We start from the raw sequence: 8058 nt of genomic DNA, 5'->3' as shown, positions 1-8058 counted from the left end.
TGGTACTTTCTGTTTTGAAAGGTTACAATTCATTCAATTTTTATAATAAAATAAATATATTTTATTTGATCATTCAGACTGTCTATTCATTCTTTTCTAGGTTTTAATAATGGTGTCTTAGTTCATTTTCTTTTGCAATAACAGCAATATCGGGCATTGGCTAATTACCAAATAAAGATGTTCATTAGATTCATAGTTCTAAGAGAATTCAAAAGCATGATGTTGGTGTTTGCTCAGCTTCTGGTGAGGACCATGTGCAGCCTAAACCCACGGCAGAAAGCAGGACCACAGGGACAAGTAAAAGGGACCAAACTCCTGCGAGAGCTCGCCCATTTCCATGGGAAGAACATTAACCCATTTGTGAAGGCTCCCTCCCCTTGAACCAAGCAGCACCTAAAACCCCCAACTTCCCAACATATGAATTTTTGGGGGAATACATTCAAACTGTATCATTCAGCTCCCTCACCCCAAATTTTTGTCCTTCTCCCAGTGAAAAAATGCATTGATTTTTATCCCGATAGTCCCAGAGTCTTAACTAGTTTTAGCATCAATTTAAAAATCCAAAATCTAATCTGAGATTTGAGACAAACCCTTTCTAACTGTAAGCCTTTAAAACCAAAACAACCTGTCAGTTTCCAAGATGTGGTGCCAGGGCAAGAATAAGATAGGAATTGCTACTCTAAAAGAGTGAAATAGGTCTTAATGAAAGAGTGACAAGCCCCAAGCAAGACTAAAAAATCCAAATGGGTAGATGTTAAATCTTAGTCCTCCAGAGCAATCTTTCACTGTATGCACTGCTGTGGAGGACCACCTGGGTGACTCTCCTTAAAAGAGGAACTATTGTCTCTGTTGTGGCCAAGCCTGACCCTGTTTCCATGTATTGACATGGACAGAACTGTCTAGGACTTTTGCTCATCCCTCAAGCAATGTACCAGTCTAGCCAAGGTGCTGATGGTAGTCTTTGAAGATGGCAGGCAAGTTTCCCTGGAACCCACCACCTGCTGCTCCCTAGTGTGAGCTGGGTCAAAACAGGATGAAGAACCAATGCTCCACACTGTTAGGTGGAACTGAGCCTCGAGATAGAGGCTATGACTTCCTGGGGCTTGAAAGATTACACATCAGAGCCTAAGCACTGACCCCAAAACATTAGGTACTATCTCAGTTGTGTGATGCAGATTATTCCTTCTGCATATGATTCTTGATGCATATCACAGAGATAAATGCAGGCCTCCCACCTAGCCCAGGTCATGGCTCTCACCTACTTCCTGCCATTCTCACAGTCACTCATTCTCAAGTGACTCCTTTCTTCAGGAATAAATAAAATCCAGGTCCACCCTTGGGTCAAGGCCTTTGTTCCAGACAGCCATCGTCATGGTTAGACTTAGAACAAAGTCACCCTTGGCTCCCCATAACTATGCCCTAGTGTCTTCACTCTTGTGATGGGCTGCACTGGGTGTGGTAGATTGGAATTGATGGGATTACAAATATAAACTTCTTGGACTAAAATGAGGACCAGGAAGGGCTCTCTATGCAGACTCCTGGACATGCTGGGTTAGAGCTCACCACACATAGTGAAATAGCGAGATTATTTCCACATCAGACTGAAAATTGGAAAAAGTTTATTAATAAAACCAGCCATTGGACCCTTCCCAGGTTACAGATCTTAAATATCTGGCTGGCATCCGAACATGCTTCCCCAATCCTTACAGATCAGAAACATGTCTGGCCTTGTCCTTGATTTTGTCTCTGCTTAAATAGCTTGTTGGTTTCCATGGCAACCCTGATGGAATGCCGTGGTTGACTCAAGAAGACATGGGATTCTCCTTTGTAATTAGTTCTGTTTTCCTCTTATCTCTTTTGTGTTTAAAAACATCATAACAAGGGTGGGAAAGGATTGAAGGAGTGACAACATCTTAACACAGGTGGGTTTAAAAGCTAAACTAGAGCTTCTTTTGATAAAACTAACCCAAGTGAGAGCCACCAGCCCCTATAATGGCAGCTCTCCCAGTGCAGTCGGACACTGGTGCCTGGGTTGCATACTACCAGCGGTTTATCTGTTTTGAAAGTCAAGCAGTACTTCCACTGCTGCAGCTCCACTGGATAATGACCTGGTGGGGTCACTGTGCTAGCTCCTTCCCTATGGCAGGTTTCTGTGTGTGTGTGTGTGTGTGTGTGTGTGTCTCTCTCTGGCAACTCATTATATCTGTTGAATTCTTGGTGAGGGCCTCCATGTCTTTATCGCTCTTGCATTCTACACACCTGCAGCATTAGCACGGGCAGTGGGGTGTGGGCTGTGGACAACATTGGGGTTCAGTGGTTGTGTCCTTCAGAGCAGCACCTCTGAGCTCACTTGAGGCACAGCATGGTGCTGCCAGGGTTGACTGCTGCAGATCTGTAACCACGGCCATTCCCGGGCTGCTGAAGCTACAGCTCCTGCGTAGCACTACACTGATGGCAGGGATCAGAGTCCGAGGTGACCCTGAGCTACAAGCTCATGGCAGGTCAGTTTCCCCAAACCACTCTGTTCCCCAAGCCTCTCAGCCTATGATGAGAAAAGCAGCCTCAAAGGTTTCTGAAGCATATTTGAGGCCTTCTTCCCATTGTTCAGGTGAATATTATCTGGCTCCCTTCTGTCTATTGTGGTTTCTATAACAAACAGTACCTGGGCCTCACGCTTAGCATTCTCTGTCAGACATGATTTTTTTCACTCTTTCCATGGCCAGGGTGTTAATTTTTTGAATTTTAAAAATGTGCTTCCCTATTAATTAAAAATTCCACCCTTAGCCCTTCCCTTGCTACTGTATCTCTGTAAGCAGTTAAAGATAACCTTGTGGCTTAAGTGTTTTGCTCCTTAGATATTTCTTCCACCAGACAGACTCATCATCACTCCCTGCAGTCCATAACCTGGATACCGTGCAGCCACCTTCCTCTCAGCTACATAACAAGGCTGCCCTTGACTCCAGCTCCCTGTTCCACATTCCTCGTTTCCTTCAAGGCCTCCCCAGCAAACTCTTTACTGTCCACATCTCTATCTACGTTCTGGGCACAATCACTTGAGAAATAGCTGAGTTCCATGCTTTTCTGACCTTCTTGCCTTTTTCTGAGCGCTCCTCAGAACTGCCCTAAGTGATCTGTTTGGAGAAATGTATGATTGTTTTCAGCCTTTTCTCCACAACTGTGCAGGCTACACCATCACCCAGAGCAAAGGCACATGCCCATTTTCGGGTATTGTAGCTATTTGTCATCTTGCTTCATTTTCTCTTGCAATAACAGAATACCTGAGACTCAGTAATTTATGAAGTGAAGAAGATTTATTTGGGCTGCTGTTCTCAAGACTGGAAAGTTAAGCAGCCTGGTACTTGTATCTTCCAAGCCTCTGGTGAAGATGTGTGCTGCTGCAACCCATGGTAAGAAGCAGCAGCAGCAGCCATATACTAGAAGAGAAAAGCGTGCCAAATTCTCTGGGATCAACAAGCCATTCCCGTATTGGTGAGGACTCCGCCACCATGGCCCCAACGCCTTCCGCTAAGCCCTACTTCCTAAAGCTGCTGCAGTGAGGAATTAAGTCTCAATGAGCAAGCTTTGAGGGACGCACAAAAACCAGTTTGCTGGAAGGAACCAGTCCACGTCATCTAGGTCTTCAAATTGGCATGCAAACAGAGTTGTCCCTAATATTTTTGTTGTCCTTTAATGCTCACAGAACCTGAAGCCGTGTCCCCTCTTTCATTTCTGAACATTAGTGACATGTGTCTTCTCTCTTTTCTCTTATCCTGGTTAAAGGCTGATTTTATTGATCTCTTCAAAGAGCCACCTTTCTGTCAATCTTCTCTATTGATTTCCTGCTTTCAAATTCATTGATTTTCTAAAGACTTTTTCTTTTTGCTTACTTTGGATTTAATTTGTTCTTGTTTCTCTAATTTTTAAGATGAAAGTTTAAATAATTTGAAGAATTCATTTTATAACTTTGCTCTTCTTTGAATTCTACGCCATAAATTTCCCTTGCTGCTTTTACTGCTCTCACGATTTTTTTTTTAATTTTATTTATTTGTGTGTGGGGGGGGGCAGCTCAGCCCACCAGGGGGCGGGGCTGGCTGGCATGTGGTGCTGGGTATTGAAACGCGGTCCCTGTGCCTGTGCTTTGCTAAGCTTGTTCTAAGTAGGTGCTTTAGACCACTGAGCCATCTCACCAGCCCCTCTCACGATTTCTAACAAGCTGTATTTCAATTTTCACTTAGTGACAAATACATTTTAATTTCCCTTGAGGTTTTTCTGTTTTTTCCTTAATGGGTATGGAAGCCAGGAGCACTCTATACTAAACTATATTCCCAACTTTCTATTTTTGAGACTGAGTCTCACTAAATTTTCTTTTCTTTTCTTTTTTTATGAGCAGAATATATTTATTGAGGGAAAGAGAGCTCCTATCTGAAAGAGGGACAGGAGGGGGATCCCAAAAGGGTTGTCCCCCAATCTCACTAAATTTTCCAGCCTGGCCTTAAACTTTGCTCCTCCTGCCTCAGCCTCCCAAGCAGCTGGCATTGCAGACAGGAGCCACCATGCCCCGCTGACATTTCCTTTTGATTCATGTATTATTTTATTTTTCTTAACCACTTAAAAATAAAAAAACAGTTTAGCCTAAGAGTCATACAAAAACAAGTTGCAGGCTAGACTTGACCCACAAGCCACAGTTCACCAGGCCTGAGTTGATAAGTCTGCAAGTCTGTTCTTTCCCTTCCTCAACCCCACTACCTTTTCTGAATGATGACAGCTTTATCTTGTAACAAAAATAAATCTCCAAACAAACACGAGTATCTTTCAGAGCTATATTTTCTATTCATTATTCTTTTTGTCTATCATATTATTACCATATCAATTTCTTTTTTATTTATTTATTTATTTTGGTACCAGGGATCAAACTCAGGACCTTACACTTGCCAGGCAAGCACCTACGCCACTGAGCCATCTCTCTGGCTCTCCGTTTGGTTTTTGCTATGAACTTGTCACATGGTCTAATATAGAGTAGAGTGAGTCTCCTTCTGCTTTTAAAACTTTACCTAGCTATTAATGAACCTTTTATGCATATGTATTTCATTTTATTTTTTTAGTTTCAAACAATGCAGCTATTTTTTTAGTTTCAAACAATGCAGCTGGCTGCTTACCATTGACTGAATTTATGGACTGCCCTGCAGACAGCTGCACCTTTATTGCATTTCTTTGTCCATAATACATCATCTCCGCAATTATTCAGATCTTCTTTTGTGTCCTGTAATAGAGCTTTTGACATTTTCTCTGGCAAGGTTTTGTGTTTTCTACCTTAGGGTAATCGCTGGATAATTTCTAACTTTTATTTCTATTGTGAATGTTATTTCATTTCTATTATATTTTCTAGGTGATTATTAATAGTAATGATTATAACATCCAATGGCCTCACAGAATCCTTTAATAAGTTTTCAGAACTTGTAGGTTCAATTAGGCTTGCTCTGTAGATAGGGCATTGACAAGTGATGAGTTTTATCTTTTTCTCATCTAATTCATATACTTGCACATTTCCATTATTAATTTAATTTGAAAATAGTGTGCTGAGACAAGATTAAAATTCAAAATGTGTTAGAGATTTTAAAGCTTTATTAAAATAAAAGAACACAGCATTTGAATTGTTTAAAGAAAATATGTCATCCACAACACCCAAACCTATTTATAAAATGATTGTAGCACAAAATGCAAATCCTAAAATATCAGAATTGATAGCTACAAACCCACTTACCTGAGGTTTCTGTGTTGATAAAATGCTTCCCTTCTGGCCAGCGGAAGGCCAACCTGAATCTTGACCCTTATGGGCAGGTTTCCATTTTCAGCCCCCCAAAAGGGAGCCATCTATCTGCTCCTGGTACAGAGGCAGACCCAGGGCCCACGGCGGGGACACAGTCCCTGAGGTCGCGCTCCCAGGGCCAGGGTGCTTCAGATGACAAGAGGAACTGTCAACAGGCACTATCTTAGTTATCTTCTCACCACTGGGACAAAACGTCCAACACCCACAATTTCAAGGAGGAGGAGCTTCCTTTCACTCAGTTTCAGCCTGTGGCTAGCTGTCCCCAAGCTAAAACTGCATGGCACAGGGGCTGATGGAGGGCAAGTGCTCAGGCCATTGGAGCCTGGAAGCAGAGAGGGAGAAAGAGGAGGAGCCGGGGAGGGAGCCAGAGCCTTCTAGGTCAGGAGGCCAGGACCCACTCACTTTCCACACATGAGCCTTTGGGGGACATTTTAGATCTGAACTATAACCATTACCAAAACTTCAGGACTTTGAATTACATGGGACTCCTGCCACACGGAAAGCGCTTAGAGAATCCAGCGATGCAAAGGGGCCAAGTTATTGGCTCTAATTTTACAGAAGAAACATAGTGAGCTCAAAGCAAAGCAAGACTCCAGGCCCAGTGGTGGCTCCACAGCTTCATGTATCCCCTAAATATTATTGTTAATCGGAAAATCTCACAAGGAGTAACAAAAAAGGCTTAGCAGACAATAAGCATGATTTTAAAATTCACGTTACATCCTAGTTAATTATAAAAATGAAGTAAGTTCTAAAAATCTTAAAAACTAGTGCCTCAAAATACTCACCTAGTTTTGATTTTTTAGCTTTCAAAGGCTGCAGGCATTATAAGTCGCTTATGTCTCTTATGAAATTCACACCTGGATTTCAACACCTGGAATCACCAGGGTGATTGTCACTGTGGTTAAGAGGTAAGATTTCAGTGTCTCAATTTAGTCATTAAGCTCTTGAGACAAAATGAGAAATTTAAAAATCAGTTTCCTTGAAAAGAATTTGCTTTGAAGGGGCTGGGGAGATGGCTCAGTGGAATAAGTGCTTCCCTGGCAAGCACAAGGGACTGAGTTCAATCCCTGGCTCCACCAAAAAAAAAAAAAAAAGGATTTGCTTTGAGAAAACTTTTATTGACATCATTAAATTAAGTTCCATTTGAATAAAAAATACACAAAATAAATATTTACATTGTGAAATCGCTGCAATTTCCAATCAGTGAGTTACTAGAGGCACACATTTCTCACTTATCTTTAATTTTAAATGTAATTGTCCAAAACACCTCCTGCATGAGTATACAACCCTGTCCCATAAAACCACAGTTCCTGACCACAAGTGGCTTTGCTGTGCTTTTACACTTACAAAAAGCAAAGTGTAACACATAGTTGCTGACATGCTAATAAAATGATCATTGCCTAATTGGATATGTGTTTGGCATAGACTTTTTCGTTTATGTAGAGACAGTCTTTCAACTCCAGACCTTAACACTGAAGGAGCAGAGAAATTTAGAAAGGAATGTTAAAATACTCAATTGCCTCCAGAACTCAAAGCAGGACACAACAGCAGCTGTCCTCCAGAACCAAATGGCCCCCTGTTAGTCGGAGATGCTTGCTTCTTGCTCTGGCCTGGACGAGAAGACCTTTCACTGCAGCCAAGATGGGCGTACAGTAGCTGACTTTCAGGAACACAACCAGATGGTCCAAAGTCAGTCAGATCAGGAACTGTTTACACTGAGGACAAAACCCACCCAGCCTGAGTAAAAAGGGGAATGGAGAACACATTCCAAAAAATGACAAATAAACAGTGCCGCTGGTATAGTGCTATCATGCAAGATTCCCAACAAATGACAAACAGACATAAAAGGATAATAATCCAGTATCTTCCCTCCACAAAATTAGTTAATATTTTAAGCCCAATGTAAAGCAGAAAATACATTATTACTTAAAAAATATAAACATAATTCTTGGTGAGTTATAGAAAGCCCTAATTAGCTTTAAAAAAAAAAAAAAAAAAAAGACAGTATTTGAACCTACTATAAAATCTCCATACAGTTTCCTCAACTCAGCTCCACAGCCAGGGAGATAGCTCAGTAGAATAAGCGCTTCCCTGGCGAGCGCAAGGACCGGAGTTCAATCCCCGGTTCTGGAAAAAAAAAAAAACAAAAAAAAAACCCCAAAAACTCAGCTCCACAGGGCGGATTCCTCCAGAGGGCAGGGCAACCTGATAACTACTTTTTTTTTTTTTTT

The 8058-nt window shown here is 41.7% G+C and overlaps 1 protein-coding gene across 3 annotated transcripts in view; it reads right to left on the bottom strand.

Annotated features, from left to right (window-relative positions):
• Window positions 1-6934: 6934 nt before the first annotated feature.
• The window catches only part of Mcoln3 (mucolipin 3), a 36915-nt gene continuing 35791 nt past the window's right edge, over window positions 6935-8058 (bottom strand). For all 3 annotated transcript variants that reach the window (XM_004639292.2, XM_023699068.1, XM_023699067.1), the window contains exon 14: window positions 6935-8032. The gene's annotated coding sequence lies outside the window, so the exon portion shown is untranslated. The remainder of the gene's footprint in view (window positions 8033-8058) is intronic.

Source organism: Octodon degus, unplaced genomic scaffold (genome assembly GCF_000260255.1).
Source record: "Octodon degus isolate 3935 unplaced genomic scaffold, OctDeg1.0 scaffold00109, whole genome shotgun sequence".
Taxonomy (NCBI): domain Eukaryota; kingdom Metazoa; phylum Chordata; class Mammalia; order Rodentia; family Octodontidae; genus Octodon; species Octodon degus.
This window is presented reverse-complemented; position numbering and strand designations above follow the sequence as displayed.